Below are 10,923 nucleotides of genomic sequence, written 5' to 3' on the forward strand. Positions count from 1 at the left end.
GCAGTAGTACAAATTGTACTTCACTTTGTACTGAATCCCAAGGCTGAGACGGACCCTCTGGTCTTTCCCCATGCTTTACCTCAACTACTTCCCTGCCATTAGAAATAACCAACACTTCAGAGATAAATGGTTTTGCCTCTACAGTCAACAATTGGTGGACTGCATATTCACATTTGCTCCTCTTTTGATGTCTTAACCAAGCACCTCTTTCTGACAGATTTTCAGCAACCCCTATTTCACCTGCCCTTTTTGAGATAAGCCTCAGGAACCGCTGCAGCCATTCCCAAACACGGGGAGGGTAAGAAACTCACTCCACTCACATCACATTCTGTCGATTCTTGTAACCAACACTTTAGTTGATTCCCATCCAAATTTTCATGTCATAGTAAAATATTTCACACTTTTCCTTTGACTTGCCTACTTTTTAAGCAGGCCTACACACAACTTAAAGACACAGTAATAAAATAAAACAATAATAAATTCACTTCACTGGCCATAATCTGACCTTCAACCATCAAAAATCCTTTGACTTCTCACACACAAAAACACTTCCTATGTTAAATCCCCTTTTCTTATTGTTAAAGCCCATCTGGTGTTCAACCCTTTGTCTATCCTAGACACTTGTGTTTGCTCCTCCAATTAACTTATGTCACCATCAGAGTCATCAAGCATATCTTCATTTTCCCCTCATCACCAAAGGAGGACGGAAGCTGAGTCAGGTCGGTGTTCATGTTGGAGGGAAATTAAGGAGGAATGACGAGATATGACTCCAATCCCACTACTTGCACCACCACTTCCACTTCTGTCATGCCCCGACCTCTATGTCTTTTTCCCCCAAAAGTTCACCGCCAAGGACACTCAGGTCTTCACAAGATTCAGCTTGGGCTCATGATTACCCTCTGCTAAATCTGAAAGTGATGATGGTCATTAGAGGTTAAAAAAAACAGTTTATTTATATACTAAAAGCAATAATAAAAAAAGTTAACAATTAGCACTTTATTACATACAACAATAACTAACATCTATTGTAACAAACATCAAAATACCAAAGCATACCTGTAACGTAACTTTCGAGTGCTTTTGGTACCATTGATCTGGTTTCTCCAAATCCACATTTGAACATTGGGCTTTCTCAGACCTGTAATTTGACACATGACAAAGAAGTGTTTAAATTCTCATAACAAAAGCTGCCAGAGCATAAAAACAAACAGAAGCAGTGTTACCAAGGCAAATTTTGCAGTTCAGTACTTTCTGTGCAGAGGTATAACAAAACTACATCTTCATTATTTAAAGGGAGGCTGAAATGAAAATGATTCTAATTAAAAAAAATTCATGTCTGTACAAAATTAATTCACCTACACAAAAACAAAACAACAACAAAAAGTCAGTCAAAAAAGCCCAATCAACAATCACATCAATACTACTAACCTAAAGCCATGCCCATTCGTTTCAAAACTTCAATGTCATCATGGATTTCAAACGTGTCATCAAGTTGAAAAGGTATTCGGTTCTGCAAAGAAAAATGTACCAATTTTTAAAAAATTCAAAAGCGCTTACAGATGACCAATGGTAAATGTTTAGTATGACTACAAACTACTAGTGGGTAACAACTGTAACTTTTTTGAATAGCTGTGGTGGGGGATTTGTTTTTATAGAACACTAGAAAGAGGCATAAACTTTGGCTTTCCAAAATTTATTGACAAAAAACTTGTTACCAAACAGAACAATGTAATATAATTACTGGAATGGAAAGAGGCATTGACAATTTAAATAATTTTGGAGAACAGAAGAAAAGAGAGAAAAGGGGAAGTTTAAGAGAAGAAAAGAGAGAGAAATAGAGAAGAAAAGAGAAAAAAGGGGAAAAGAAGAAAGAGGAGAGAAGAGAAAAAAAGAGGGAGAGAAGAGAAGAAAAGGGGGAGAGAAGAGAAGAAAAGAGGGAGAGAAGAGAAGAAAAGGGAGAGAAGAGAAGAAAAGAAGGAGAGAAGGGAGAAGAAAAGAGGAGAGAAGAGAAGAAAGGGGGAGAGAAGAGAAGAAAGAGGAGAAAAGAGAAGAAAAGAGGGAGAGAAAAGAAGAAAAGAGGGAGAGAAGAAAAGAAGAAGAGAGAAAAGTGAAGCCAAGAGAAGAAAAGAGAGAAGAGGAGAGAGAGAAGAAAAAGAGAAGAGAGAATAAAGAAGAGAATAAAAGAGAAGAGAGGAGGGAATAAAGAAGAGAATAGAAAAGAGGGGAGCAGAGAGAATAAAGAAGAAAATAAAGAGAGGAGCGGAGAAAATAAAGAAGAGAAAAAAGAGAGAGAGGAGCAAGAATAAAGAAAGAATAAAAGAAAGGAGAGGAGAGAATAAAGAAGAAAAATAAAAGAGAGGAGAGGAGAGAATAAAGAAGGGAAAAAAAGAGAGGAGAGGAGAGAATAAAGAAGAGAAAAAAAGAGAGAGGGAGGAGAAATAAAGAAGAGAATAAAAGAGAGAGGGAGGGGGGGAAAGGGGAGGGGGAGGAGAGGGGAATAATAATAAAAAAAGGAAAGAAGGAACAAGAATCATTAAAATAAAAATAACTGGAAAAAGGGGAATCAAAGGTTTTACAGCCAGGACCTGGTGATGCATGGTCCAAAATGTACAGCTTTGTTATAATGAAAAAATGTAAAAAGGGGTTTACTAAAGAATGTCTGCTGCTGCTGTGAAAAGCACTGAGCACTAGAACTGTCAAATCTGTACACTATGGACAAGTTACTTGATTACTTACTAAATTCAATTTAAAGATTAAACTTCATGCATACAATTGTTCTAACAATTTTATTGTTTACATTTAAAATGTTACTTACTTGTCATTAGAAATTGAGCAGTCAATGACTGTCTTTGCTAGTATTAACAATAATGAAAGGTAACTGGATAGCAGAGTTTGGTGATGGGGCTCCATGGACACGCTCTTCACCCTGTTTCGTTCTACCAGATTCTTGAAAGCAATTTGCTGGAAGTGCAAGTCCCGGGGTACAGTATCATATCAAATATCTTTAAAAGAAGGATGTGACTTCGGAAGTGAAAAGTTAACAAGATTCCCTTTTAACCCCTTTGATCCAGATGACAGGACTATCATGTCATGGAAAAAAACTGCCTTGAGGGGCAGGTGACGTAAACAAGCTGTCATGGGAATATCTGACTGTGGGCTGGAGATGCAAACTTGCTGTCATGGACGTTTAGACTGAAAGCCAGGGGGGCGAAAATCGCCACAAGTGCAAACCTCTTGCTGGGTGATTCGACTTAACTGACATTTAGAAAAGGCTTTTGCAATATTCCCATCAATGAACAAGTGGTGAGTGCAAGTGACCCTTGACTGAAAGAGGGACACCACTTCCAGGCTTGACATTTTATTCTTGTTACCGTGGGCCAGCAGCACAGGTTGTTTTAAAGAAAATCAAATATATGGGAGAGAAAAAATAAATAAATAGAAGAACAAAATTTCACATATTTTGATTTTTCTTCCAAAGAGGATAGACTATTTAGAGGGATGATAAGGAGTCTGTGAAAGGAAAAGTCTATTACCATCAATGACAAATACAGAATGTGATTGCTGTGAGACAACTGGATCCAAGGGGTTAAATTATCCTCTATGGAATAGGTAAAGAAAATTTTTTGCAACCTAAATATATAAATAAATAGATACCAACACAAAAATAGTTAGCAATATATATTTTATTATTTTTTGTGTGAATATATATATAATATAAATATATATATATATATAATATACACATATATATATATATATAATATACACACAATATATATATATATATATATATATATATATATATATATATATATATATATATATATATATATATATATATATATATAATATATAAAACATTTTGTTCAAAAGACTAATAAAAAGCTGTACCTGTAATATGAGATCCTGCAGTTGCTGTGTCTTCTGCTTAATACGCTCAACACGTTTATGTCTTTCTTTTTCCAACTTCCACCACTCTTGAGCAGAGTTTGTAGGGAGGCGCATCGAATTTCCTTCTTCTCCTTGCTTATGATGTTCATGGCCATTAAGACATTCAGTGCATCATAAACACGGCTTTGGATATTCTTCTGGTCATACTAATAAAATAAATAAGAGTAAATACTATGGCACCATGGTCTAATCATTTTGATATAAGGAGCTTAAAATTACATCAGTAATGACTGTGATCTCTATTATGGTTACATGAATAAAATGAACTGCACATGTGGGTTTGTTTCAATTCCAATGATGAATGATTTAACTAAATACTAAAAGTTGATAATCTTACGGTGGAAAATAATTCAACCTACATGGCACCATCTGAAGGTGATGCACATCGGGAAGGATCTGTAAATTCAGACACCAGTTCATCTGCTACCTCATTGTATGAAGTTGTACCTTCGCCTTTACTTTTTCACAAACCTTCATGGAAAAGTGACCAATCCTTTCCCACCTTTTTCACTTTCCTGCGCTACTGAAAGTGGGAAAATTAGAAAATGAAACTCAAAAGGTAGGGAAAGGAATAAAGACTAATGGATGACTAATGGACAAGGTCAGCCCTAACCTCACAATGCTTGAGACTATGCTAACCTAGCTAACTAATGCCTCCATATCATCACTTTCATTCCAGTTGGCATTCTCCTGCTATGTTTTCTGTGTGTTGCAGTCCAGTCAGACAGTCTCTTTCCTAATGTTTTTTTTCCTTTTCTTTCAGTTCAGTCTAATCTACTTAAGTTTAGTTATTTTATCAATTCTTTTTTTTCTCATTTCTTTATACTTTTAATTTGTTCTCTGCCAAACTGTTTATTTCTGTGTCACATCCATAAAATGTATCTACTACTGATGATAAACTAGGATTTCTGGATATTAAGCTAGTTCTACTAGTCACAACTTGTCCCTGGTGCCTCAACCATCTTGCCTCCCATATTAGTTACATTACAATTCAATCCCCTGGGCTTTGCTTGTCTTTGATTGCTATAAAATGTTTTTATGTTATAGCTGCACACTAATGCCTAAAAAAGTTCTTGCACTTAACCAAAGTATGTATAATCATTAATTTTAGTAAGAAACACTTTCAAATTTCATATGGTTACTGGACTTTATCATTAAAACATTTTTTTCCCCCTTTAATCCTGGTAATTTTCCCTGCAAAATCAATGAGCATGCCTAGTAGGTATTATAACATTTTTGAAATGAAAATTGTCTTTTAATTAGCTTCTATGTCCCATTTCTATTTACTCTGTTTCCTGAAATTGCTTTTGCACCAAATGACATAGTTTTAGAGATACACTGTATCCATGTCTCACTTCCTTTGCATTATTACGCTATAGATCATAATGGCCTTACACTTACTTCATTCCACACAAAAAAGGAAGATTACATTTATATTGTGAGAGAAAGGGTTTTACAAAAGAATGAAATGAAAGAATTTCCCACTCTTACAAATACATCTTCAGTTAAATACCTTTCAACTCCATAATCAAGTCAAAATCATGTCTTTTCCGCCCCACTATGATCTAATATTGGAGTTGTGATTAGATGGTATAGCTCCTACGCCTTGGTACTATGCTGTTGCTGTTGGGGTTGCAAAGGTGGAGGGGGTTGTTGCTGCTGCTGTTGATGTTGCTGCTGTTGCTGTTGCTGAAGAATTTGTGGTTGCGTTGTCTGAGAATTTTGGGAAAAGTCTAGGCAAGGGAGGAGGGGATATGGTTACAAATGCCACAAAATTCCTAAAAATTACTTTGCTTTAAAATCCAAATTCTTAGAGAACACAAAGTACAACAAACACTAACCACAGGGTTTGCAGTGAGTGATCCAGTTTGAGTTCAATGACAACAGGTGAAGTGGTGAGAGATGATCTTCCTGTCTTTCCCCGTGTGTTGTTGTTGATCCACATTTCTGAGTGGAGACTTCATCTTACACTATTTACAGGTACCATCACCTGGTTTCCACCTATAAACAATTGAATCAATTAAGAACAACTTGAAACCAGGGAACTAAAAAAATGTATGAATAAATATCCACATCATAACTACTAAACAAATGAAGCCTTTTTCAACAAGATGGATGTTGATATAAGATATATTCTTTATAACCAGAAGCATTAAGAATTTTCTATTTACAATGTCTACATGTCTTTCACTGATTAAAAGCATATGAAATATTTTCCTCATTTATGTTACAAGAGATTAATCCAATGAATGGTATTTTTAAGCTGAATAATTAAACCCTGGGGCTAATCATAATTTTCCTTCTTAACGGTATCTTTAAAGTCATGGTGCAAATTTTCAAAGTTGAATGCTTGTGCATTTATCATATATATCATTCTAAATATGTATAACCTAGTCTCTTCTGTACAGTACTGAGTGACTTTGTTTATGCCTATTTTCAGTCAAAAAAAAAAAAAAGAAAAGAAAAGAAAAAGGAAAAGTTTGAAACTCAAGAAATGAATTAAAATGTAAATGGAAGTATTTTCTAGCTTACAGGCCAATTGAAAATACTTTTGTACCATATAATATTGGAATCAGGTTTTCAAACGCAAATATAAACTTCCAATTACTGTTATTTGCGAGCCATTATTGACCCTATAATGTACATCTGCTTATCAGTATCATTGTGGGTATTCAGTCAATTTCAAAACTAACTAACTAACTAAACAAACGATTGACAGTCATTTCAACTTCACGCACTGACAATTGATGAGAGCGATAAGAGAACTGCTATCCAGTCCAGTCAGGGAAAAACTCTCGAAACTATAACTCTTTCCTGCCCTACCTATCAAATGGCGATACCTGTATTTAACTATTATTTACCTTTCGTATGGAGCGAGCCACTACTCTACGTCACTTGCGCTTGACAGGATGGCGCTCCCGAAAAAGGTCAAACGAAACGAGATTAATGAACCTCATGTTGCCGCTTGCTCCGCCACCTACAGTGCGAGAGAAAGGCTGAAGGAGATAGGCGAGAAAAGAGCAGTAAATGAGAAGAAAAAAAATAAAAGGAGAGGGATATATATATACAAGCGGCAAGGGTGGAAGAGTTGCGACCTTGACGGGCTGGCGGAATCGAGATAGCAGGGGCTGAGGTGTGACTTCATGGTCGCTGGATTCAAGGGCGCGCACTGTGTTCAGTGTTTGCTGATGCTTCTGCGACGATTTCTTGTATCAAGGCTTATCCAATGATTAAACCAGTGATCAGAGCTAACAGTTTTTAAAGGCGAACCTTTTTCATAACCGCGAATTTATTTACACCCCAACGCTCACAAAACAAATATTTATTAATCGAGCTGCCTACGGCATAATCCTCTGCTTTCTTAAAATGACTTTCTGCGTCTATTGAGAAAAGTTCAAGCAATTTCAACCCCAATCAACGAACATCCGCTGATCTTCCCCCTCGCAAAACCCATGTCATCATCTTCCTCTAATTAAGCTGACCTGACCCACCACCCTCCATAGCTTTTTCCCCTGACCTCCTCTGACCTGAGGTGCTGCGGTCAACTAACACGACCACACATCTTCTAGTCATTCCAAGCCGCTCTTTGAAAAGAGAATCCGGCATAATTACTAAAGACTTTTCCCGTGCTGATACAATACCTTAAATATGTAAGAATTACTTTAGCCATAAGCGAACCCTCTCCTCTTTATTTTTTAGTCATTCGGGCAACGAAACATTTTCAATGAACTTGTGTGCATAGCGCTTGTGCTTTCAGAACCTCGTTTTCGCTCGCCCCAACGCCACACACCGCGCCAGCTATGCCCTTTCCTCCCCAGCCCGCCCGCCCGACGTATCCCACAGCACGGCGCTGCGCACCCTAATCCCTGCAATTATCACTGACTCGCCAACTCTGCTCAACCCTGTTACCATAACAACCGCCCGATCCTCAAATCAACCCCGAACGATAATTCAACACGCACGCCGGAGCAAATAGGAAATGAGTTTATAAAAGAGGAGGAAATATGTAGGATATCTAATAGTGATAAGAGGGAACGGGAGGTCCCATCGGATTCAAGAGTCCTTAAAGATTATAACTGACTTGTACATTCTGCATCGGTTGTACAATCGGGGGTTTGTTATTGCGATGGATTCATGCACCGAAGGATGTTACACCCCGAAAGTGAAACATGATAGGCAACGCTTGCAAAATATCTCGGAGAGGGACAGTTGAACTATCCCCCGAACGCTACCGAGAATGAACTGAACCAAATAACCATTGTAAAATATATCTTGAACGAACTGCCTCCAAGACACGAAAAGGAATTCATACAAAACACAACAAAAACTTATTACAGGATGTATTTTGGACAAACCGAAATATAAACCATTGTGTCTTTGCCATAAGCAATGCCATAAACCATATCACATCAAAAACGAATTGGCCACAAACATTATTCGACCAGGTATCCATTCTACCTATTATCGTCACTGACTTATCGAATCATTGTTATTACTATTATCACCATTACTTCAACTGTAAGATACGAGCAATACTCACGAATATTCTGGACATTGAGGCCTTGCTTGGCTGGGATGGGATGATCTGGCCACTGGGAGTTTGCTGGTCTGTAGAACCGTCTGGCCCTGTGGGTGGGGAAAAAAAGGGAGATTAGAAGAAATGCGTTGAAATCGGCCTCAAGGGTTTGGGAAAAGTACATCGGCAGAAGCTGGGGCGAACCCGTAGCCATGTATGTAAACTCACGTATGCATCCTGCAAGCGCACACATCGCAACTAGCCAATGCAACGGGTACATACCCAGTTTCACTAAAATTTTCAAGAAAATGCCAAAGAATTTCCAGAAAGACCAAGGAACTCCGAAGAAAGACAAAATGTTTCAAGAGATGGCTAACAAATATGGAACACCCGATTTTATACTCCCTCCCCACTTCCCGTGAACCGGGAAATAACTTACCGACCCAAGCTGCCCCGACATTCAATGCAAAAGTTGAGGCTGATGGCGTGTGGGCGCAGCAACCCTCCGCCGCCCCGCACGCCCATAGGTGTGCTTGACGTGGGCAGGGAGGTAGCTGCTCCCCCACAGCTTGTGCGTTGACGAGGTAGTGCGCGCCCGTGTGGCTTGGGTCCTGTGTTGGGCGTGATGTTTTCTATCTCGCCCCAAAGATCGCCCAGTGTCTCGTACTCACTGAGGAGGAACTCGGCTTCGTTCTTCAAGGCCAGGGATTCCATTTTCCTTATAATTTGACGATAATCGGGAAAAAATAAAACTTTATCACTTTTATACGTCGAATAAATATAAATTCTATGATCTTTGGCAACGGTAGATTGGAGTAGAGGTAGAATATCTTTGGTTTATTAGGAAGACGCAAATTCAACGTGACAGCTTGATCCGGTCATTCAACACGCCAGTCCAGATAGGTAAACTAGTAAGCGTCACTTCCATCTGTTACAATTCACGCCCGCACGCTAAAGCATTTTCGAAGCGTCACTTTTAATTCTCCAACACTGTCACACCTTCAAACAAAATGCGAACGCATAAGGGAATGGTTACAAAAAGAATATAATAAAAAAACGAGTAGGGTCTGAGAACTGTCAAACGAAGCCCGTCCAACTTCCTTCCCTCTCGCTCTCTCTCTAACTCGCTGTGGATCTAGTCCGTTTTTCCCGGGAAACTCCGCATTCCCGCGCTTTTCGTAGTAAGGTTTCTCACCACAACAGCCACCTGTTTCCCAACTCTTCTTTGTTAACTTAGCCGTTATTCACACTTGTATTCAGCAATAAAGAATGTTTACATATAATCTAGTCGACAAAATACCGATCAACATGATGCGCTTTTAAAAATAAAACGTTAAGGTTCCCTGGCTGAGAAACACTACTGCGCGACCAGATGATTCCCTCCCCACCAAGCCTCCACCGCCGCCGCACCACCCCCTCCCGTCCCTGCATATCCTGCTTCGCTCTCGTCTGTTTGGGGGGAGAGGCTTCAAACAATCTCTATTTCAATCTGCCGAGGATGGATAAAATATCATCATCATTCATTAGCCTAATTATTTTTCTGTACTTTAAGTACTGATCAACACTCGCAATTCGTAACAAAAATGCTAGCGTGCGCCAACGCCATTTTTAAATCCAACCAAAACACTCGTGACCGGTACATCATCTGTCCCCAGTAACCCCGATATAGTAGACCCGAGCCCCCGATAAAACATCCATCGTCAACTATCAGCTGTTTCAACATAATGGAAATTTAAACTGCCCGACATCACGGACAAAATAATATATATATATCCAAACGTGATTCCACGAAGACGGGCCAATCGTTTGAAGGCCAATCCTCCGATCAGTAAACTGCCCCGACAAAATTCCAAACTGATCTACCTCAGGGCCCCCATACCGGCTACCCACAGTACACGGGATAATACGCACACGACCCGGTTTAAAAGTCCCACACATTGCCTTTGCAGCTGCGAATACAAGGAAAAGAAGGGGGCTCCGAGGTCAAAGGACGCCTCTACGCCAAAACAGACCCAAGAGAGATAGGGGACAGGTCGCTCAGCGAAAAAAACATTACACAATATCTGGCGTCAGTGCAGTCAGTTGGTTTCATCTGCTTACTACCACACAGTTCCCAAGTCGCAAGTGACTGTTGCAGACTAAAGACGGGTTTCTTGCCTAACTGCCTAATTGTTGCTCAAGATTCGGCATTAACGACAAGGGTATCTATTTTTTGTAAATATTTTGATCGAAAAATATATATCTGATAATTACATTTTAAACAAGAAACGTACTAAAACCGCATCTTCTGCAATCCAGATACGTAATAAACTCGTAAGTAAAACAACTACAAATTCTAATGGTGGTCATTTTATCTTCCAGACGAGACGAAGACACCCTTCCAGCGGGCCCCATGCATGTCTCCCAGAGAGGCAAAGGCAGGGCGTTGTGTGTGACCTTCACGTTAAAAATGTTAC

General features: G+C 39.0%; 1 pseudogene; it reads right to left on the reverse strand.

Moving 5' to 3' along the window:
• Positions 1–571: 571 nt before the first annotated feature.
• Positions 572–9,181, reverse strand: LOC138859155 (transcription factor Dp family member 3-like; annotated as a pseudogene).
• Positions 9,182–10,923: the final 1,742 nt, after the last annotated feature.

This window comes from Penaeus vannamei, chromosome 9 (genome assembly GCF_042767895.1).
Source record: "Penaeus vannamei isolate JL-2024 chromosome 9, ASM4276789v1, whole genome shotgun sequence".
In the NCBI taxonomy this organism is placed as follows: Eukaryota; Metazoa; Arthropoda; class Malacostraca; order Decapoda; family Penaeidae; genus Penaeus; species Penaeus vannamei.